The sequence below is a fragment of the Engystomops pustulosus genome, chromosome 7 (assembly GCF_040894005.1).
Source record: "Engystomops pustulosus chromosome 7, aEngPut4.maternal, whole genome shotgun sequence".
Classification (NCBI taxonomy): Eukaryota; Metazoa; Chordata; class Amphibia; order Anura; family Leptodactylidae; genus Engystomops; species Engystomops pustulosus.
Genome location: NC_092417.1, coordinates 20,760,079 through 20,784,551, shown reverse-complemented (window position 1 = coordinate 20,784,551; position 24,473 = coordinate 20,760,079). Strand labels below are relative to the sequence as shown.

At 46.0% G+C, this 24,473-nt stretch overlaps 1 protein-coding gene across 2 annotated transcripts in view; it reads right to left on the bottom strand.

Moving 5' to 3' along the window:
* Nucleotides 1-24,473, bottom strand: part of LOC140069386 (SLAM family member 8-like) — a 164,914-nt gene that overhangs the window by 75,585 nt on the left and 64,856 nt on the right. Inside the window, exon 1 of one of the 2 annotated variants that reach the window (XM_072115048.1) lies at nucleotides 9,112-9,278. The exons of the other annotated variant lie outside the window; for it this stretch is intronic. The gene's annotated coding sequence lies outside the window, so the exon portion shown is untranslated. Of the gene's footprint in view, nucleotides 1-9,111; nucleotides 9,279-24,473 lie in introns of those variants that run through there. 2 annotated transcript variants of the gene reach the window in all.

Here is a 24,473-nt window from a genome sequence, read left to right as displayed (position 1 = left end):
TTTGTTTATTTTATTTTTAAAACTTATTTGATTCTGACAATTGCAGAAAAATTACTAGAAAAAGTGTTGCAGTCTCTGGTACCTGCTTTCTGGAGTTGAAAGAGTTAATCAGGGGGAGATCTCTGTGCAGCTGTGCAGCTGGGCTTTGTCTTATCTATGTCTGTGAGAAGTGGCCTTGAAGCACACAGAAAGCATCTGTGTTGAGTGGGGGAAACAGAGCTGACAATCTAAAAGACGTAAAGGAATTTGCTTGTGATAAGAATACAAAGAGACACACTCTAGGAAACGTAGACGGCCCCAACAGGGCGGGACAAGGGGGGTGGTAACGGACAAGGATGTCAGCAAGAACAGTCCCCCTCTTCTGAAAGCCCCCCCCCCCCCAAATAGAGTTAGTGCCTTTCATTGTAGAACTCTTCCCTGTTGGCAAATGTTTTCCTCTCTGCGCCCCTACATGAAGATTGCCAGGACCTATTTGCCTTTACCAGTGTAGTATTCCAGTATACCTGGTGCAGATTCCTACAAGGGGGGTAAAACTCCCCCAGCCAGTACTACATATTACACGGCCCTACAGGGAGTAGATTGGCAGACTAGCCCCTTACTGGATGTTCTCCTTTACAGTATGCGGAGGACCTACAGGCAGACACCTGATAGAGGAAAGAAAGCTGGCAGTCCAGAATATGCCCCTGCCCTGAGGCCCTAAGCCTCTTCACATGTTTCTAGGACTGGCCAGCTCCTAGAGGCTTAGGATAAGGTCTGCTGCCTCCAGTCTGATGCTGCCCCTTTCTGACTGAATTGCCTCTTCCCCATTTGCCCTTAGTCAAGAGGCAATTGATGCATTCTATAGCCTTAAGGTAGCAAATCCTGTCTGCCCTGGCCCTAGGCACATCCCACTGGATCAAACTTTTGTTTTATTTTGCACTGAGTATGTAGGCCACAGGTGTCGAGTCCAGGAACGTGGTGGCCTTACCAGTGGCCCATTATTAGGCCCGGTTAGACTCAGTCGTGAGGCGAACGCCCCTCATGTGTCAGTAGCTGCAGCAGCAAGGCCAGATCCCAGATCCTAGATTACTCAGTTACAGTGCAAACCCCACATACCTCGCACAGTGTCCTCACCCAAGTTCATTCTGTCGCCAGTCTTCCAGGATTCAGAGAGGGGGGAGAGAAGGGTGAGTAACCCAGATGTTGAGTTTTTTTCTCATAGATGGCTCCAGGTCTGCAGGAGAGGACAGACGGTTCTATGCTGGATATACAGTGGTCAGTGGCGCACATAAGGTAGTACAAGCAGAACCACTCCCTCCACACAGGTCAGCGCAGGAGGTGAAGTGATGGCACTCAGGGAAGTGCTACAGCTGGTGGAAGGTAAAAGGGCGAACATCTATACTCAAGGTATAGTTCTGGGGTCTAAACACGACTATGAACCTATATGGAAGGCTAGAGATTTCCTCACCTCTGCAGGGAACCCCTTTAAGCATGGCAAGCTGGGTAAAGAGCTCATGGATGCTATCTTACTTCCAAAAAAGGTGGGGATAGTAAAACTAAAAGCACACACAATTTGGTAACTCCACAAGCCAAGGGCAAGTATGTGGCTGACGGGATGGTGAAGGCAGCTGCACAGATGGAGCCCGGAGACTGTCCTGAAGTCTCAGCGGTGAGTTCTGAGCAAAAAGTTTGATCCACAGGTGTTCCAGTCCCTGGTGGCCCGAGTGTCATCAGAAGTGAAGGGAGTGTGGAGGAAAGCTGGAGCCCAGATGCCTATGGGACCTGGATGCTGGGAGAGAGGGTGTGCCTGCCCAGAGCCCTGCACCCGACAGTAAGTCAAGTAGCCTACGGACACATACACATCCAAAATGGCCATGCTAGTGCTCATAAACCACCAGTGGTTTGCCCGGGCATTACTACCCCTGTCACTAGACTAGTGAAAGCCTGTATGGTCTGTGCCCGCCACAACCCGGGTAAGGTGGTAAAGACCCCACAGAAGGTGACACCCAAGCTGCTGTATCCCTTCCAGAGACTGCAGATGGATTTTATCCAGCTACCAATAAGTGGCACGTAGGAGTACGTGCCTGTGTGCATTGATCTCTTTCCAGGGTGGCCAGAAGCTTCTCCCATGACCAAGGCTACTGCCAGAGCTGCAGCCAAGAAGTTGGTGAGTGAGATTTTTCTGCAGGTTTGGACTTCCGGAGACCATAGAGTCCGGTCACAGAACCCACTTCACTGGACAGGTAAAGACCTAAAGCCTTGTCCCTCCTGGGTGTAGAACAGGCCCTGCACACACCACTTCCCGAATTAGTTGTGGGTTTGAGAGAATAAACGGCACTCTTAAGTTAGAGATCTGGGAGGCCATGGAAGTAACAGGGAAACCATGGAGCGAATGCTTTCCTGCTGCCCACCATTCAGTTAGGACCACACCCAACAGAAAGATGGGATTGTTCCCCTTTGAAGTATTTTTTGGCTGTGCACCCAGACTAGACCCCTACTAGGAAACCAAGTGGAATATGCCATACAGTTGAGCCAGGCCTTGGAAAAGGTCCGCAAAAGTGTTTCTGATTACTTTTTTTTAGATCCAGACAGAGACCTCAGGATACATAACCTGAAGCCTGGAGACTACGTGGTGGTAAAGAGACGCACCAGAGAGACAGTCTGGAGCCTCGCAACGACGGTCCTTTCCAAGTCCTGCTGACCAGTGCCACGTCTGTGAAGCTAGAGGGAAGTCAGCACGCTTCCACGCTTTCTATTCCATGCTTACTTACTCTGACTGACTGGTCTCTTCTGACTGACTGTATGCTCAGGGACACCCCAATTATGACTATCACTGTATCTATAGGGGTGACCCGGATATCCCCAGGGTAGGAGACTTTACCTACGGTTGGTGCAACAAGACAATGACCTTCTTTAACATTGACAGCACAGGTAACCCTGTATTAGCAGTGTCTGATGTGTACCGGATTTGTGGGGATAGGAGAGTCAGGTCAGGCCTAGAGGCTGGGAAGGTGAGTATACTGTGATAACACTTGTGTATTCCTTCCTCGTGATCCCCAGGGATAAGGTTGATCAGACACATAAGAAAAGGTAGAGAATCCCAAAGGATTCTGGAGGTCTGAGAGGAGCGCCTAGATGACAACGTTTATATGGATACAGTGGGAGCACCAATGGGGGGTCCCAGATGAGTACAAGGCCCACTATCAGATATGGGCAGGTCTAGAGTCCATTATTCCCCAGAGAGCTATGAGCAAAGATGTTGGTTGGGTTAACTGGTTGTATTGTAATCAACAGAGATTTGGGAATTATATCCGAGATGCTTCCCAGAACCGCACGGCTTTGGACATGATCCTTGCTGAGAAGGGAGGAGTCTGTAAGATGGTGGGAGTGGCTTGTCGCATGTACATCCCGGATGACATCGCCCCCTATGGATCCATTACCCATGCACTTGAAGAGATTGAAGGACTGTCCAGGGAACTCGAGAGAAACTCTGGGGTGGACACTTTGTCCTTCACTTTGTGGTTGGGGGATTGGAAGGGTTTCCTGTAAGTGGGGGTGATATTGGGGATTGTGATTTTTGCTCTCGTCACTTATTGCGTGTTGTGTGGTCCCCCTCATCAAGTCCACCATGTCCCAGATGGCCGTCCAGGTGGTAAGAACCATGACAGGAGAAGTCCCGGTGTGGAGGATACCGTCTTGTTGAAGAACCAGCCTGTTAATAAACCCATAAACTATGGAAACACAATTATGTAATTTGAGTGTGCAGGCCTGTAACCCCCGAGTGACTGGCCTCCAGGGGATCTGGTGAAGAGTTAACAAGTCCAGCAGGTAAGGGCTTAGCCTACCTGTATGTACCTGGAGTTTGAGGAGGTCGCTCAGGACAAAAGTTACAGGCCATGCAAAGCTCAAAAGGGGGGAATTGTTAAAGATATTACACTGGACTCAGACGCCATCTTACGTATTGTCGGACATTTTAAAGATTCAGCATTCATTTCATATAACTTTGTGTAGTGATAACTAAGTTTGGGTGTTTCCCTCTCTGAACAAAGACTTAGCGCTCACTAGCACCACCTAGTGGAAGGTATCCAGGTGGACATCTGGACATTTGGTTTATGTGAAGTTTCAGTATTTGCAGGTAGCCAATAGTATTAGACTCCTTTGTGTGCTTACATCCAATAGTGTTACATTTCCTGGGTGAGAACACCCAATTATAGTGGCTGCTTTCCCAATTACACGCCTTATGTAAAGTGCCTTATGGTTTTCTATAAATGTCAGTACCTCAATAAACTTATCAGTCTTGTTGCTAACTTCCTGCAAGGACAGGTCTTGTCTTTTCATTCAAGTTAGTCAATTCCAGCGCTGGACACAGACTCATTTAATTTGAAAGTCACCTTACAATGATTAGGGGTTTGAGCCCCAGATATAAATCTATAAGAGACGCTTACACATACATAGAGTATTTTTATATTTTTCATGTATAGGTATAGGTTTCATGTTCACTACACAGGTGCAGAGATTTGCTATAAGCAATGTACAATATTGGATTAGGGAGGTACTGTAATAACAGTCCTATCACCAGGTATAATTAGTGGTATTCTGTATGTACACTGTACAAATGAGATAAGTGTGAGCAGAGCCGGCGCTTCCACCGGCTCCATAGACTCGGCTGTCACGTGACCATGGGGTATGAAGGGGTTAATCAGAGCTGCTGGGACCCAGTACAGCTCTGATCACAATCCCCAGTGACAGGTGGTCATTTCTCCTGTAACTTATAGATGCCCCAGTAACAGGGGAAAACTTGTAAAAGAGAAAAAATAAAGTAAAAAAAAAAAGTGAAAATGTCCCCCAGGGGTCTTTTATGACCTCATGGGGAGCATAGAAAGTAAAAATACACACAAAATATTAGTAAATATTCAGAAAAATAAAAAATCCCAGCTACACCACAAAAATTATTGGCATAGTCGTCCCGTTTGCCCGACGAAAAACAAGGAGAAAAAGACAAAAATGCAGCACAACGCAAACAAACCTATTAAAACCATGTAAAATGTAACCATCCAGGAGGACCTTGCATAGATCCAAATATACACCAGCGCCCCCTGCTGGAAAAACCCCTCATATAAATAAATTATATGATGAAATGAGACAATAATAAAGCAGGCAGCGAATAAGCAAACCAATATAATATATGAAATATACAAATACCAACAGAATCAGTCAGGGGCTGTAATTCCCATAGATAGCTACCTGCAATGGCGACTGATGACACAAAAGGAGGGGTAGGGGGAGCTGGGGACCAAACCCAGTGCGCATCGCCACCCAACTGGCTTCCTCAGGGGTCCCCCGTTTGCCTGAGACTATACATATTACATATCAAAATGACTAAAACAAAATAGGGAATTCGTTAATAATGTTAAATTTGAGTTAGTTTGACATTTAAAAAAAAAAAAAAGCCTTTTTTTCCACCCAAATAAAAATAAAGAAAATGTTTAAACTTTTATTACCGAGAAACCACCACAAAGGGGCTCAATTACTAGGGCCGAATCGCTGGGTTTCCCGAATATTACCGCCTTGCGCCATTTGTCTCTGAATTGCCCCGGGTTTTTGGCGCACGCGATAGGATTGTGTCGCATCGGTGCCGGCTTGCATGCGACGGAAATCGGGGGCATGGCCGTAAGAAAACCCGACGGATTCGGGAAAAAAAATTGGTATTTAAAAAAGAATTTGTGTCGCTCGACATGCATGCTTGACACGCTTATGAAAATTCGCTAAAAATGCCGGGTCACTTGAGCTTTTTCAGGTCACGTCACTAAGGTGTTAAAAGCTAGACCGGCCAGTGTATCATTATACCTCGGAAGAAGGCTGGAGTAGGTGAAATGTGAGTCGGGGGCAGGCACTGCACAGGCAGCTGATTTAATACCCTGACATGTTTGTTAGGATAACCCTGCATAATTGTACCCGAGAGGGGGGTCGCAGGAGCACGCGTGACAGTACCCCCCCCAACCCCACCCTCTTTGGCCTCCCACTCCTCTTGGTCTGAAGGAACCTTGGCAGGAGAGTAGGAGAGCGACAAATCTCTGCACCCCAGGGTGCCCAGCCACACAACAGTAATGTCCCTAAGTTAGTATCCTCTTCATGGATTCTTCCCAAATTAAGTCAGAGGCACGAGAGATATAGGAGTTTCTTGTGGTCGGATGACGAGCTCCCTCCGGAAGATAGCGCCATTCTTCCAAGACTAGCTTTGGGTAGAAGCTCCCAATCACCTATGGAATAATTCCTCTCTGCAGCTGAGAAAGTCTTAGAGAAACAGCCGCAGGTGAGGGTTCGACCTTTGGGCCCTTTCTGGGTGAGAACGGCTCCAGCACCAATGGATGAGATGTCAACTTCTAGCAGGAACGGTTTCTCAGTATCAGGCTGGGTGAGAACGGAAGCAGAGGCAAAGGTGGACTTCAGCTTCTTTAGCCACCGGAGGCCACAGTTTAGGATTGGTGTTCTTCTTGGTCAGCAGCTCAGTGGCAGAGACGAGGGAAGGGAAATGTGGGATAAACTGGCGGTAGTAATTAGTGAAGCCCGGGAATCTCTGGATAGCAAAAACTCTTACTGGGCGCGGCCACTGAAGCACCACAGACAACTTGGCAGGATCCATCCGTAGTCCCTTGTCTGAGATAATATATCCTAGGAATGGGAGACTCGTCTGATGGAATTGGCACTTCTCGAGCATGAGATATGGGCGATTAGGTCCATGAAGAACCTAAGGGCCAGAGTCCCATGTACAGCAAGTCCTCAGGCACCTAAGGCAATACGTCAGGAACGTAATGGAAATCACAACGGGAAATCACTATAACAGCACAGGACATAGGGAACAAGCTTTGTCTAAGGCAGGAGGCTCAAAGATCTGGCGGGGTTTGCAGGAAAAGGCCGGCTATCTATAAAAAGCTGGAATGGCCAGGACCAATCAGCGGTGCGCTGGTCCTTTAAATCGCGAATAGGGCGCAGACACGCCCTAGGAGGCGGGGACTTGAACACCGGATCAAGAGAGACAATGCTGGAGCACAGACAGGTGAGTGAACATGCCGCACAGATGAGGGGGCACAGGGACGCACATCAGTGCATCTGCGATCCGAGAGGGCACCCATGACATTTAGTGAGTGGGCCATAACCTATAGAGGAACTGGTGAAAGGATGTAGAGTCTCTCTTCTCCACCCCATTGATTTTATGAGGGGGGTCTGCTTCTGTTTTATTGCCCTGGCCTCCACCTGTGTTTATCAGAATATTAGAAGAATTTTAGTCTCATAATTTAGATCTCATCACCACAGTATACTTTGTATCAATTGCCGCTAGGAGTTTGTGTGATGTACAGAGGGCCGTATTACAGTTGGTGTAGGCCCCCACTGAATATAGCCCAAACAGTGGTACACAATACTATACTAAATTATGTTTAATATTCAAACCTTTCTCCTACTCACTTGTTAGCTAGCTAGGCGAGCAGCTTCTCTAAGTGCCGGTGACAGAAGTGACTACTAGTCTTAGTCTCCTCTCTTGTCCCACTGCTTCTCTCCTCCTCTCACAGATTGGGATAACTAACCTGAGAGGAAGCAATCCTAACATTGATTGACTAGGAAGTGTCAGGAGGGTATCGGGTGTCACTCCTCATCCAGCGAGGCTCCTTAAAAGTATGCAGAATGGGATTGAGTATGACTGGGCAGGCACGCTGATTCTAAAAATGTCAGTGAATCACTGTCACAGTTGGAGGCAGAGGCACATGCAGGTGGTGGCCTACAGCTCTGACTGTCAGACATTGCTGGTTGGGAGCCCTCGGCGCACGTGTTTAGAGCCCTCCCTATAATCCGCCACTGAATGTACAGAAATTAAAGTCATAAAGAGGAAGTTATGTTATTGAAGGATGTTAGGCTACATTCATACGATGTATGCCCGTTGTACCATAGTAGGGCAGGCATACATTGGCACCGGGGAGAGGAGGAGGGGAGGAGCGCTGCTCACCCGCGCCCCTCTCCATAGAGTAACATAGGGCCCGGTGCTGTATTCCGTTGAAAGATAGGACATGTCCAGGGGCTACGGAATGGTACGGTGCCGCACGTGTGCTGCACTGTACCGCTCCCTTACGGCGCCGTGAGGCCATTCACATATATATGCTGTATGCCCCATATGTGAATGTAACTTTACACTAGTAAAATCTGTGCCTTATTTGGTTGATTTCAACTTAAAAGTCACACTTAATGTCAGCAGTAATGCATTATGTGAAGTTCAAGTTTTCCCTCTGCTGCATGTCACAATAATGTCGGTGACACTCACAATTCATTGAACAGGTCTGCATTAAACACCTAATTTTCACTGAATGCAGATTGTAAAAGCTTATCACACCTGCAGAGCAAATCTGTCTTTCTGCCCTTTCTAAGCATTTGCATTACAATATAATTGTGTGTTATCACTTACCTTGCACCCTGACAGAATCCTCTGTTAAGTCACAGGAGTTGGGTTCTGGTTTGGGTGCATTTAGAAAAAACAACACGTGACTGCAGACACCTCAGCTCTCAGCCCCCACCTTTGTGCTCCTGTATAATCACAGGCACCTGCAGAGTAAACATGAGCTGCAGTGGCTGAGGCACCTAAAAAAGTACCAGTACCACCGCTTTCCAAATAACAATGTCTTCCCACAAAGGGAAGATGTGACATCAGCACCACTGCCACCACCACCGTCACCAACACCAACTGATCCGCTTTCCTCCCCCCAAATAATGGAGATAAAATTTGGTCCATCGCTTGCACAAGCTCAGGTTCTGAATAGAAGCATTTTCAAATCGCAGGTTAACATTTAGACTGGTGGAGATGGACAGCTTTAACGAACTGAATCACAAGGAGCAATGACGACGGGTAACCCAATCTCTCTGGTACAGCTGTCGCCACAAAGCGACTTTGAAAAGCATTAAAACATATCAAGTACAAGTATAATGCCCAATAACATCGGGGCACAGCCTGGCAGAAAGTGGGGGGCGAAAGAGCAGCCCAGCAAGCCGACCCCTCAACATCTCGGCTCAGACCCGTCTAAAAATCAAGATGGTGCCGGACACATGCTGCATAACCCGAGCACACACTGGAGAGTTAGATCCCCTTACCTTCAGCAGGCAGCCAGGGAAGAACGGAGGATCAGGAGGCTCCCCTCTACTCCAGACCACGAAGGGGGGTAAAAGTAAGTGCCCACATCAGCTACCTACACCAAAAGCACTACCACCCCCTGCACTCAGTACCCCCACTGCTATGATCTCACAGCAGCAGCAGCTCCTCTCCCTTGGCATCCTGCCGCTCCTCTCCAAACAGCCTGGGTAGTGGGGGCAGTGTGGGCTCCCCCTCAGGGGGGATGATCCTTATGAACAAGAGGTCAGCAACTCAGCACAGTTTAATATAACTACTGAAGAGGAGACAGACATGTTTGCTACTCTGCAAGCTTCAGGCAAATATATATCTGAGAATATGCTTAACGCTATGCTGACAGTCTTAAGTTCCTCATTGCAGAAAGATATCTCCACTTTGATAAAACCACTACAATGTTCTATAATGGAGGGGGTGGCGGACAGAGTCACCCATGTGGAGAACAAAATGCCGGAATACGCCAAGGCTTTTAATAAGTTAGACTCCCATAACTCGCTGGAAGAATCCTTCTAATTAATCCAAGCCAAACTAATAGATACAGAAGAGCGGGACAGGCGGAATAATATTAAAATAAGAGGAATACTAGAAGCAGTGTCCAACGCTCAACTTCGTACTTATGGGCAGCAGTTGATGAAAACAATACTCCCGCATTTAGCCGAACACAAGCTCAGGATTGACAGAGCGCATGGCGTACCTAAGCCTGGCAACCTTCCAGACATTATACCGTGAGGCGTGGTCGCCGGATTTACTTTTTACCTTGTTTGGCGCAAACAAGAAAGTTACCAAATCTACCAACTCCATACGACACAATCGAATTGTATGTGGACCTCTCGGCTGACAACCTTCAAGCAAGAAGAAACTTTGGTCCTATAACCTCTCTCTTAAGGATCATGAAATTCAATGTAGATGGGGATTCCCCACAAAAATCTTGGTAAAACAGCAAAACAAATCACACCAATAAAGTCACTTGAGGAAGGTTTCGGGTTACTGGGACTTATCAAGAGAAACCGATAGAACTGGCAAAGACAAGACCCAAGACATCAACAAAAATAAATCCGGAAGGGCTTACTAACTGCAGAAGAAAACATTGATTCCAAACGCAAGTTCTATGGTAGTTTTGGGGCGCTACCCTCTGGTTACTCACGTCTCCACAGCGGCAGTTCATACCCTCACTTCTACACCAGTACTAAACAGGTAATACTAGAACTATTCTGTTTACTGTGTTTTTAAACAAAATGTTATTGTTGTTATGTTTAACCACAAACCTTGGTTTATCAACTACCGTACATACTCGTGTATAAGCCATATACTACTGGGGGCAGGCTGGGCAGTGCTGTATACTACTGGAGGGCGGGCTGGGCAGCGCTGTATACTACTGGGGGCAGGCTGGGCAGTGCTGTATACTACTGGGGGCAGGCTGGGCAGTGCTGTATACTACTGGGGGCAGGCTGGGCAGTGCTGTATACTACTGGGGGCAGGCTGGGCAGTGCTGTATACTACTGGGGGCAGGCTGGGCAGTGCTGTATACTACTGGGGGCTTATACTCGCGTCAATAGGTTTTCCCAGTTTTAGTGGTAAAATTAGGGGTCTCGGCTTATACTCGGGTCTGCTTATACTCGAGTATATACGGTACATCTTTTAGGGCTAATAGCACTTATTAGACACTGTGATTTATTAACACTGTTATATTGCATGAAACATTTCTTACCGCCATGAGTATTACACTACTCTCCCTGAATGCTGAGGGACTTCATGGCCCCTTTAAAAGATCAATGCTATGGAAAGCAAGGGAGATATCATTTCAGGAGACCCACGTGTGCGTCATAAACCCTCCTAAAATAAAGTATGCAAGGTTCCCTGAGATCATTATGTCATCCTTTGATAAAAAAAGAGGGGTCTTAGTCGCATTTAACCCCTTAACCCCTTAACGCCGAAGCCACTTTTCACCTTCCTGACACGGCCCATTTTTTCAAATCTGCCCCCTGACACTATAAATGGTTATAACTTTGGAACGCTTTTACATATCCAAGTGATTTTGAAATTGTTTTCTCGTGACACTTTGTACTTCATATTAGTTAAAAAATTTTGGTGGTATGTTTTGCATTTATTTATGAGAAAATCAGATATTTGGTGAAAATTTGGAAAAATTAGCAATTTTCGAAATTCTAAATTTTCTACTTTTTCCACACATGAGTCATAACACCAAAAAACGTCATAACTAACATTCACCGAATGTCTACTTTATACCTCCTTGGTTTTTTATGCATACTCTTATTTTTGTAAGATGTTATGGGGCTTTGAACGTTTGGTGCAATTTTTCACATTTTCATAAAAAAAGCAAAATTCTGCTATTGAGGGACCTGCTCAGGTTTCAAGTCACTTTGAGAGGCCTAAATAAAAGTAAAACCCCATAAATTACTCCATTATAGAAACTACACCCCTCAACGTACGTAAAACAACTTTTACGAAGTTTGTTAACTTCATCGAAGGGGAGCTGCGCCATTCAGAGCAGATTATGCATTGTCACTTTTTATTGGCTATACAATCTTTATTTTTTTGGCAATTTGGACATATAAGAGCTTATTTTTTGCGACATGAGATGCACTTTACAAATACTTCATTTAAGTGGGTCTGTAGCTTTTCGATGAGATTTTATTAACTCTTTAATGTATGGAGGAAAAGAAAATTGTCAATTTGGGGTTTCTTTTTTTTTGTATATTTTGGGGGTCGTACACCATACACTAAAAATACTATAATATTTTCATTCTATAGATCACTACGATTACGGTGATACCTCATTTATATACCGTATTTTTTGGACTATAAGACGCACATTTTTTCCCCAGAAGATGGGGAAAAAACTGTGGTGCGTCTTATAGTCCGAATGTGCCGGCGTCTCAGCCCTCCACTGCAGGAGAGAATAGAGGACGGCACATGGCAGTAAGCGCAGGGGCAGTGCTGAGCTCGGCTCTAGCAGCACACTGCTCTGAGCTCGGCTCCACACACAGCTGCCACCTGCTGGTTTCTGTGAGCAGCGGAGCTCAGTAATCACATTGAATGCACACTGACTGACACCACTTCCAGGTTATGAAGGGAAGCACAAGCCACGCCCCTTCAGCACGGAGCTCTCACTGTGACTGATGCCTGACAGATCACTATCTTCTCCCAGAGACCCAGCATCAAATAACACTAAAGATGGGACAGGAAATGTAACCAGTACTTCTCTGCTCCTGTGCCTGCTGTGCTGTTCTCACAGGTGTGTGAAACTGAACAATTCCCAAACAGTGCTTGTACAAGGTCATATGAGCTTACAGTCTATGTTGCCTCCTGTGTCGTCCTCCTCCTCATAGATTGTAAGCTCTTGTGACCATTGTACAAGCATTGTCACCTCCTGTGTCCCCTCCTCCTCATAGATTGTAAGCTCTTGTGACCATTGTACAAGCACTGTCACCTCCTGTGCCCCCTCCCTCCTCATAGATTGTAAGCTCTTGTGGCCATTGTACAAGCATTGTCACCTCCTGTGTCCCCTCCTCCTCATAGATTGTAAGCTCTTGTGACCATTGTACAAGCATTGTCACCTCCTGTGTCCCCTCCTCCTCATAGATTGTAAGCTCTTGTGACCATTGTACAAGCACTGTCACCTCCTGTGTCCCCTTCTCTTCCTCATAGATTGTAAGCTCTTGTGACCATTGTACAAGCATTGTCACCTCCTGTGCCCTCTCCTCCTCATAGACTGTAAGCTCTTGTGACCATTGTACAAGCATTGTCACCTCCTGTGTCCTCCTCCTCATAGACTGTAAGCTCTTGTGACCATTGTACAAGCATTGTCACCTCCTGTGTCCCCTACTTCTCATAGATTGTAAGCTCTTGTGACCATTGTACAAGCCCAGTCACCTCCTGTGTCCCCTCCTCCTCCTCATAGATTGTAAGCTCTTGTGACCATTGTACAAGCACTGTCACCTCCTGTGTCCTCCTCCTCATAGATTGTAAGCTCTTGTGACCATTGTACAAGCCCTGTCACCTCCTGTGTCCCCTCCTCCTCCTCATAGATTGTAAGCTCTTGTGACCATTGTACAAGCACTGTCACATCCTGTGTCCCCTCCTCCTCATAGATTGTAAGCTCTTGTGACCATTGTACAAGCACTGTCACCTCCTGTGCCCTCTCCTCCTCATAGATTGTAAGCTCTTGTGAGAATTTGTCAAATATACTCATACCTATACAGCCCTGGTAACTCTTGAGACCCCCTGACTACGTGTCAACATAATTCTATAATTCCCATCACTAATTCTGCCACCAACACTGCTAGCCCTAGCCAATCAGTGTTGGGTCAAAGTAACAACACTTCCCCCCAACCACCAAGTGTTCTGTATAGAGCTGTATCTGATAGAACACTTGTAGTGTCGGCACGGGAGCCATCCTTCAGCATCAGGTAACAGTGTCCCATAAAATGTCCCCTAATAAAGTCTCCCCATTAATTCTCCCCGAACACAGTACACTATTAAAACTTCACCAAATGTCACACAATGGCCCCTAATAAAAGTATCCCTTATGCTACACTCACATGAACGTGTGCCCTCCGTACCATAGCACGGCTGGCACACGTTGATGCCTGGGAGAGGAGGAGGGGGTGAGGGCTGCTCGCCCCCTACCCCTCTCCAAAGAGAAACATGGCTGCACCGCCCCGTAAGGCGCCGCTACTTTACTGTTACTTTATTAAATATTTTAGCATACTATTTGGGGGGAAAAAAAATTTTCTTATTTTTCCACCTCTAAAACCTAAGTGCGTCTTATGGTCCAGTGCGTCTTATAGTCCGAAAAATACGGTAGTTTTTCATTTATTTTTTCAATTTTACTGGAGAAAAACTAATATAGAGGAAATCTCATTTGTTTCTGCATCGCCATCTTTTCGGGAACTTAACCTTAATATTTTTAGGTTGACAGAGCTAGTTTAGGGCTTATTTTTTACGTGTTGAGTTGTTCTTTCAATTGGTACCATTTTGGGGCACATAACTTTTTTTTGATCACTTTTTAGAACATTTTTGTGAAGGGATTTTATGAAAATTTATATTTTTGGAGAGTTTTTCGGGTTTTGTTTTTACGGCGTTCACCGTACGGGTCCAATAATGTTTCTGACTTATTGTACAGATTGTTACGGACGTGGCGATACCAAATATGTGGGGGGGTTTTGGTGATTTTCAGGTATTTTTACTTTATTAGATGTGTATAGGGAATGTTTGTGTTTAGGGGACTTTAACTCTATTTAATTAATTATTTTTATTAAAAATTGTGTTTATTCAGTGTTTTTAACTTTTTTTTCTTTACTTTTACAGGTTAGCTTCAACAAGTGATCCACTGATCACTTGTTCAAGCTATTCTTCACCTAATACAGTGTAATACAGATGTATTACACTGTATTATGTGAAACACTGAGCATTCTGCGCATGCTCAGTGTGTCACAGCCGGGTCCTGCCAGAAGGCACGGACCCGGCTCCCGGAAGGAGATCGCGCAGCCCCGGGCACCGGCAGTCCCGGGGCTGCGATCAGAGCAGCGGGACCCCCCGGTAAGCGCCGCGGGGGGGGTCCGAATCCAGTTAAATGCCCCTAGCACGCCGCGGTCAGCGCGACCGCGGCATGTTAGGGGTTAACACCCGCGATCGGAGAAATCTCCGATCGCGGGTGTTAGAGGAGGGTGTCGGCTATAATATATAGCCGACACCCGCAGCTTCTGGCCCCGGCTCCATTCAGGAGCCGGAGCCAGAAGTTTGACGTACTATTACTGCATATTGCGGGAACGCACCTCCCGCCATGCAGTAATAGTACGTCAAATGTCGGGAAGGGGTTAGGGACGCAGCCATTTTGTAGCTTAAGGCTCAGTCCCAGTTTTTGGATTCTGACTTGCGTCTCTTTATATGGTTATAACTTTTGAACACTGTTACTTATCAAAGCGATTATGATGTAGTTTTTTTCCCCACATGTTGTACTTCATTTTAGTGGTAAATTTTGGCAGATAAGTTTTGCGTTTATTTACAAAAAAAAAGAAAAAATTATTTTTTAAAAAAAATTTGCCATTTTCGAAATTCGAAATCACAGCGTTTTCAGGCAGATCGATTTACCACCTAAATAACTTGCAGAATAACATTTCCCATATGTCTACTTTACATTTTGATCATTTTTTAAATGTCTGGATAATTTATTTTGATGTCACATGGTTTACAATTCAAATATCGCTTTTCCGGATTTTCAGAATTGACTCTTTTGCGGATAAATACAGTTTTGAATGACATTTTACATATTTGGCATCAACACCCCTTATATAACCAATCCATTTTCAAATCTGCACCCCTCAAACAGCTCAAACAGCTTTTAGGAAGATTGTTAACCCCTTGAGATCTTCATAGTAATTGAATCAAAATAGCGGTGAAATTTAGAATGGTCAAATTGTGCCGGTTATACGTTCATTTAGCCCTAAAATTTAAACATTTCCAAAAGATATGTTCTGCAGTTTCTCCCAAGTACAGAGACCCCCCACCCCCCAAGATCGGACCCCAGAGTTTCCATAGCAACGATCGTCGCCCCCCCCCCCAAAACAGCTGGGGGGGGGGGGCGATCGTGGGGGAAAGACCCCCAGAGGCAATTTAGAGGCTGTCATGGCGACGGATCGCCATCTTTTTGAAGCCGCAAGCAGCATTGCCGGTGGCGATCGCTGGGATAACACCCGTGATCAGTCCTAGCAATAAGCAGCAAAGACTTAGCCCGTGAGCCCTCTCCATGCATAGGGACCTGATGCGCGCCATTAATACATGGCGGTCGTGAACCGGTTAATCAAATACTTACCAAATGGAAAAATCTCTCCCTACAATATTCTCATGGAAAAAAAATTTCTCCCCAATGCTGATTATTTTAAAAATACATGACAATACGCAGCTTTTTAAACACTATTCCCACCACCCATCCAGTGGTAAACTCTAAGATTATACAAAAACTACAAACTTCACTAGGCATAAAGAAAGGAATATCATTTTTCTATAATCTATTGGAAACAAAAAAAACCAAACATTCTCTAAACTTCCTTACATGCTCAAATAGGAAAGAAGAAGGACGGACCCATGCGTTGGGGGAGGCCGGCATGATGCGGCATGTTGTGATGTCAGCGTAACTAGGGGGAGGGGACAATTCAAATTAATGGTAAGGGAGAATAGCGGTGGCCATTTTGGTTAACCACCGAAACGAGTAGACGTGCATAAGAGGGTGAGAAGAAGAATGGCGGAAGCGGCAGCGTTGATAACAGTTGCGGGCGTTAGTGGAGGCGGAAGGTGGAGCGGGGCTGAGGGCACAAGTTATGGAGGCGCTTAGCTCCGGAGGTGAGGTGGGAGCAGTGGCGGGTGCGGAGCAACAGACGGGGCGGCGCTCTAGATGTACACGGCCGCCCGCCTGCTTAAGTCCAGAGCATACCCCGAGGACACGCCGTCGGGTCCGGTGCCCCTCTAGGGACCCTCCGGTGGCGAGAGTGAGGACTAGCCAGGAAGGCAGGCAGTCTCGGACCGGGAGGAATCCATAGCTGCTCCAGCAGAAGGGAGGCAGCAACATCGATGGCCGGTTCAGAAGGCTCAGCATGCTTGGCTTGCGGCGGTTGCAGGGCAGCTGGCAGAGAAACTTCGGGGGCCAGCGCAGAGGCAAGCAGAGCCGGTCAGAGCACTCAGCGAATGGAAATCAGCTTGGTCGCTGGTGGGGTCACAGCACCCATGCAGCTTGGTGAGTCTACCTCTGTGTGTTGAGTCTGAATTGGGGTTTTCACCAGGAAGGGGGGGGGGTGAGTGTGGGGGGTAACGAGGGGGCATTAGATGAATTGAGGTCATTAGCGGGTAGTAAGAGGGAACTTTTGGCAAGATGTGAAGGGGTGGGAGCAAGCATTTCCCCGGCGGTGGCTTGGATGCCATTGGTGGGGGCGGCTCCAGGAGCAATTGTACGGAGGGAAACGGGGGTCACGGTTTCGGTACAGACAGAGAAGGAAAAAGAAGAAAGGGAGAGATTAGCTGATAGGGCAAAAAGCGAGGTATACATGTGTTTGAGGGCCCATTAGGTGATCATTTAAAGAAAGAGGTAAAGGAGAAGATCTGGAAAGACGAATACGTTGAGATCTTCTCCTTATTACCCTTAAAAAAATTTAACCTGGAAAAGGGAAAAAGGACGACTTAAAAAAGGAAGAGGAGGAGAAGAATAGGTGGCAAATGATTCCACAGACGTTCCAAAACTGGTTCCAGGCTTTTTCCATTTTGGCTAGTGTGATTGGGGAAAAGGCACCAGAGAACTGTTCGGGGTTATTTTGCTACCAAAACTCAATAGGTGAGGCATATAGGACATATGGGGGCCAAACATGGCTGCCGTACGATGAAGATTTTCGGCAGAGGAAGGCAGCGCGCCCGAATATCAGATGGGATCAGAAGGACATAGGGTTATGGCCCCGGTGCGTTATGGGCAGTCCTTTCGGACCGGGGGAGATGGAGCAGGGAGCAGCAGTCATGGGGCACAACAAAAAGAGAGCGGGGGAGGAGGCAGCAAGGTGGGAGTGTGCTGGCAGTTTAATGATGGGCTCTGTAAATATGGAGGAAGTTGTAAGTTTACACACGTATGTTCCACATGCGGAGGTACGTCACATGGGGCGACAAAATGCTTCAGAAAAAACAAAGGGAAGGGAGCTGGAGGGGCTGGGCATGATCCTTATCTAAAGAGCCTTATCTAAATAGATATCCGGACAAAGAAAAGGCAGATTTATTGAGAAGGGGTTTCAGGGAGGGGTTTTGGATACCGCCCCCAAGCCATGCGGTTCCATTTACGACCAAGAATTTAATGTCAGCATACCGTTATCCTCAGGTGGTAAGGGAAAAGTTAAAAAAGAGGTGGAATTGGGAAGGATGGCAGGACCGTTCGAGACTTTACCAATGGCAGACTTGATAATTTCCCCATTAGGAGTGGTCCCTAAATGGAAGCAAATAAATTTCGTTTGATTCCGCATTTGTCATATCCAAAAGGGATGTCTGTCAATGACGGGATATCACAAGAACTGAGTTCAGTGGTGTACACGTCATTTGACAAAGCAGTCGAGTGGGTTCGGGCATACGGGAGGGGGGCATTGTTAGCAAAAACTGACATAGAAGCAGTGTTTAGGCTCCTTCCGGTACATAAGGAAAGCTTGAGGTTACTTGGATGCTATTGGGAAGGGGCTTTCTATGTGGATAGATGTTCGCCAATGGGCTGTTCACTGTCTTGCGCATACTTTGAAGCTTTCAGTTCTTTTTTGGAGTGGGTAATTAAGGAAGAAGCGGGAGTTTAATCGCTGATTCATTACCTTGATGATTTCCTTTGCATTGGGCCAGAAGGGTCATCAGTATGCCGGGCTTTACTGTCAACTATTGAGTGGGTGGCTAAAAAGTTTGGGGTGCCACTGGCGAAGGAAAAAACCGAAGGCCCTTCATCTTGCCTAGTGTTTTTGGGGATAACTTTGGACTCAGACAGGATGGAGTGCAGGCTACCTGAGGATAAGTTAATGGCATTAAAGGAGGAAGTTCATCGGGCAGGGAGGCTAAAAAAGATAACGTTAAAAGAATTGCAGTCATTGTTAGGCAAGCTTAACTTCGCTTGCAGGATTATTCCAAAGGGGCGGGTGTTTTGTCGAGGTTTGGCTGGAGCAACAGCAGGAGTTCGGGCAGCCCATCACTTTGTTAGGCTAGGAAAAGACTCAAAAGATGATTTGCGGGTATAGGAACAATTTTTGGAAACATATAATGGAAGGTCTCTGATGTTAGAGGAGATGGTCGACGACTATGATTGCGATTTGTATACGGACGCGGCTGGGGGGGGGTGTTTTGGAGCTTTTCACGGGGGGAAATGGTGCACGGAGCGTTGGCCAGATTCTTGGGTGACAGGGGGTTTAACGAAAAATTTGGCGTGCTTAGAGTTGTTCCCAATCCTGGTGGCGGTACAGATCTGGGGAGATAGTTTTAGGAATAAGAAGATTTGTTTTCACTGCGATAACCAGGCTGTGGTTTGGGCAGTTAATAACTTGATGGCGTCGTCACCTCCAGTGGTAAGATTGTTAAGGCAACTGGTATTGCTTTGTTTATCACTGAATACGTGGGTGGTGGCAGTTCATGTTCCGGGTGTTAGTAACCATATTGCTGACGCCTTATCTCGTCTGCAGTGGGATCGGTTTCGGCAACAGGCTCCAACAGCAGAGGAAGAGGGGATTCCTTGTCCACCACAGCTATGGGAGATTGTCTTCGAACGGCGGGGGCGTTAATCCGGGCGTCCCTGGCTGAAGGCACATGGTCAGCTTATGGCACGGCGATCAAAAGCTGAGAGGCATTGATAGTGGAATTGGGGGGAGTTTCTTTGGACGAAGATAGGGCTATGGCCTTGTTGATTTGGTAGATGGGTAGGTAGATGTGAATCAAATCGATATTGGTCATACGTACAGCCAAAGTTACTGGATGAGCAAGAGGGCAATAAAGGAAAAGGGGAGGGAGGGGCACAAAAGACGTGGACAGGCTGATTGTGCTTTAATCTTATTTTTCAGGAGACAGAACAAAATTGGCGTGGATTTTTGGGCATTCTTACGTTTTTGGGGGGCGCAGAGAGCAGCGATGTGTCCCGAGGGAAAACAGTTGAATTTCAAAAGGAATGAGGTAATGGTGCGCAGGCTAGGTCTCAGGGGGATGAATTGGGGGAAAGTTTTAGGAGAGTTTCACAAGTTCGTGTCTTTGGACCGGTGCCCGGACATAGTTGTTTTTCACGTTGGAGGTAACGATTTAGGAGTACGACCAGTCAGGGAGTTGATACGGGACATTCAACAGGATATGTTAAAGCTGAGAGTAGAGTTCCCATAGATATTGATAATCTGGTCTGACGTGGTACGTCGGAGGGTGTGGCGACATGCTAGGTCAGTGAACAGAGTGAACAGGGCAAGAGTTAAGCTGAATCGAGCAGTGGGGGGGTTTGTTGCAAGGAATGGTGGATTGGTGGTTAGGCACCCAGAGTTAGAGAATGGAACGGGTGAATACTGGTTGGGGGACGGGTTCCTCCTGAACGCGGTGGGCATTGACCTATGGGCACTAGATATACAGGGAGGCCTGGAGAGAGCGTTGGCGGTGGTGGGGGGCACGCATGTTTGAGTAGGTCAAGTCATGCGCGCTGTGGCAGGGTGGAAGTGAAGGTCCTTGGAGTTGGCGAACTACAGGGGGAAAGGGGGAAAACAAGGAAGGTAGTTTTCCCAAAATATGGGCCACGCCTTAAGAGGTATGGCATTACGGACTCCTGCTGGGTGGTGTCCCGGGGAGTGGAGAAGGAGATAATGCCACCTGCTAAATGGTGCCCTCGAACCAGAGGTGGCGGTTGGGGGTAAGAAGTTAACATAACAGGTAGGTTGGCAGACTAACAATTTTGTAGCTCCAAGGACCTTCCTTCCGCTAAATAAGGAATATGTTTTGATGCATAATGTTAAAAGGGAAAAAGTTATATATGTTAATTTGTTTGTAATAAAAACTGGCTGCTGTGGCCAGATTTAATCCCAAAAATTTTATTTGTGTGCGAGTTTAATTTCTCAGGGGAAGAAAATGATTTTAGGTGGGGACACAAATGGTCTGGCGAGCAGTCTATGAAGAAGCAGAGGAGTCAACAGTGCCGTGTCATGAGATCTTAATGCAGCCTTCTCAGAGGAGCAATTGACGAAGGCTATTCAGTAGCAAATACACTCCTTCCTGCTTAACCCCTTAATGACCGCCGTAACGGCTTTTTACGGCGGTCATTAAGGGTACTTCTTCTGACGCGTACGCCTTTCTACAGCGGCGCGTCAGAAGAAGATTTCGGGACACCGGGTCTCGCTGGTGCCGGTGTCGGGCTGTGATATCACAGCCCAGACCCGGCACTAACACCCGGGATCTGAGTTTTTCCGATCCCGGGTGTTAGTGCCGGGTCTGACCGCGGCGTGCAAGTGTGTCCCCCGTGGATCGGACCCCCCCGGTGTGCTTACCGGGGGATCCGATTCCTCCTGCCGCTGCCCCGGGTCGCGACGAGTGACCCGAGGCTGTCGGCTTCTCTCCCCGCCAGGTTCTGCCTTCCTGGCAGGACCCGTGCTCAGTTACTTAAACTATACACTGCAATACAAGTATATTGCAGTGTAAAGGCTTGAATAAGCGATCGGATGATCGCTTATTCAAGCCAAAAAGTAGAAAATGTAAAAAAGTTAAAAAAAAAAAAAATTAAATCTTTTTATAATATAAATAAATAAATAAATAAAATAAAAGTCCCATAATCTCCCCAGTATCACATAAAATGCAAATAAAGTAAATAAAACACAAAAACACGTACATATTTGGTATCACCGCGTCCGTATTAATCTGTACAATAAATCTAAATCAAAAGTGATCAAAAAAAGTTACGTTCCCTAATATGATACGACTGAAAAGAACAACTGTTTTCACAAAAAATAAGCCCTTATCTGACAACAGAAAAATACAGAAGTTATGGCCCTGAAAAGTTGTCAATAGTAAAAACAATGCGATTTTCTCCAATATTGGTTTTGCTCAGGAAAATTGAGCAAAAATAAAAAAAACTATATAAATGAGGTATCACCGTAACCGTAGTGACCAGAGAATAAAGATAAAATATTATTTTTACGTTACGGTGAGCGGGGGAAAAAAATTCTAACAATCCAAAATAAAAATTGATGATTTTGTTTGTGTCCCCCTTGAAATAGTTAATAAAATCTCATGAATAAGCTTTAGACTCCCATAATAAATTATCTATTCATTGTATCTCATCCCGTACATAATAAGCCTCATATGTTTGCATTACCAAAAAAAATAAAAATTTATAGGTCGTACAATGTGACAATACAAATCTGCTGTGAATGGCGCCTCCATTCATTCTATACTCGGCCGTGCGCCTGTACAGCGGTTACCACCACATATGGGGGATCAGTAAACTCGGGAGGAATTGGGCATCAAGCGTTGCAGTGCGTTTCATCATTTAATTTATTATGAAACGGTCAGTTTGGCCTAAATGAATGTATTTTCCCAAAAAATTCTATAGTTTCTAAATCGCAGGTCCATATTTTTTAACCCATGTGAAACACTTAAAGGGTTAATAGACTTAATAGAAGTTGTTTTACATATGTTGAGGGGTGAAGTTTCTATAGTGGGGTCATTTATGAGGTTTTACTGTTATTTAGGCCTCTCAAAGTCACTTGGAAGCTGAGTTGTCCCTCAAAATGTGAGTTATGGCAATTTTCATGAAAATAAGAAAAATCGCACCTAAAGTTCTGCACCTCATAACATCCTAGAAAAATGAGAGGACGCATAAAATGTCATCTCAACATAAAGCCACATTCTGTAAATGTTAATTATCAAACTTTTTGGGTAGTTTTACATCTTGTCTAGAAACCAGAACATTTCAAACTTGGAAAATGAAGAATTTTTACAAACTTTTGCCAAATTTTCACTTTTTTTCAGAACGAAACGCAAAACTTATCACTTAAATTTTATAACTATCATGAAGTACAATGTGTCACGAGAAAATATTCTCAAAATCACCCGGATATGTTAAAGTGTTCCGAAGTTATAACCAATTATCGTGAGACATGTCAGATTTGAAAAATCGAGTCTGGCCATTGAGCTGAAAACTAGTGTCGGTGATAGGGGGTTAAGCAAGATATACCCCTCAACATCACCGCTATGTAGGAGGAGATGAGGAAGTAGAGGATCATTATTACATATATTGGGGCACATTTACTTACCTGGTCCTGTCGCGATCCCGTGGTGCATTGTCCGACGAGGATTCGGGTCTGCCGCGAATTCACTAAGGTTGTGCGCCCGATATCCAGCAGGTGTCGCTTCTGCGCCGAGATCCGCCGGAGTTTACCTTCTTCTTCCTGGTGCATGTGAGTGCTGATCTTGCGACACAATTTTGTTTTTAAATTACGCGGTTTGTACGAATCCGTTGAGTTGTCCGACGGCCACGCCCCCGATTTCTGTCGCATGCAAGCCGATGGCGATGCGCCACAATCCAATCGTGTGCGCCAAAAACGGGGGCAATTTGGCGCAAAACGGAAAAAAACTTGGGAAACCCAATGGAATCGTGGTCCGCGGACCCTTAGTAAATGTGCCCCATTATGGCCATGCCCAGTAATTAAACTGGTAATTAAAAGAAATATTTCAGATCCTATCAAATATATTCAACCACAACATAACACCTTCACCAGCCACAGCACTACTGCTGATGGGGATAGAGAAATTTCCAGTTGGTTACAGAACAATTATCACCCACACATTAATAGCCACCAAGCTTGTCATCACCAGACATTGAAAAGAAATCCAATGCCCTAGAGCAGTGATGGCAAACCGAGTGCCCAAACTACAACCAAAATCCACTTATTTACCATGACGTGCCAATGTGGCATTTCTAGCAGTAACTTATTGCTACCTGTTCTTCAACATCATTCAATGTATTGGCTCTCCTAAGGCCACCAATAGAGTTGAAAGAAGGAGGGCAAATTCAGACCATCATTGTAGCTTCTCTCCAGGAAGAATGGTGGGTCCAGCAGGAAGACCTCCAAAGACAATGCAGTTATGTCCACTGACCTTCTCACTTTTCCCGCAGTTCAAACAGCCAATGAAGTGTCGCTTTAAAATGGCTCTGAGAGCAGTATCTCTTAATTTGCTTGGGACTGCAGGATTGGTGGATTTGGTCCTGTTTGGTGAAATTGGGACAATGGCCTAAGTGCCCACAGAAAGGGCTCTGAGTGCCACCTCTGGCACCCATGCCATAGGTTCGCCACCACTGCCCTAGGGTGAGTGAAATTATTAGCCAGGAGAATACCAATTGTGTATACGAAAAACACATTTCTATACAAGAAAACAAATACTTTAAAGAGGACCGGTCACCCAGAAATTCGGCACTAAAGTAAGCAGCTCCTAGTGCTAAAACAAACGCAGCAGTGTTACAATGATAGCGTTATTGGAAACCTCTGATAACGCTATCTAACACTGCTGCGGAGTACAATAGAAACGCCGGACTGCTCTCAAAGCATTCTGGTGTATTCATGAGGGGGTGGTCCGAGGCGCTGCCTCTTCCCCGGACCGCCCCGCTCGCTCCATACGCTCACCTCCCCTAAACCCGCCCACAATCCCGTCCCCTCATGAATACGCCGTTTCTATTGTACTCCGCAGCAGTGTTAGATAGCGTTATCGGAGGTTTCCAATAACGCTATCATTGTAACACTGCGGCGTATGTTTTTGCACTAGGAGCTGCTTACTTTAGTAACATCTCCTAGTG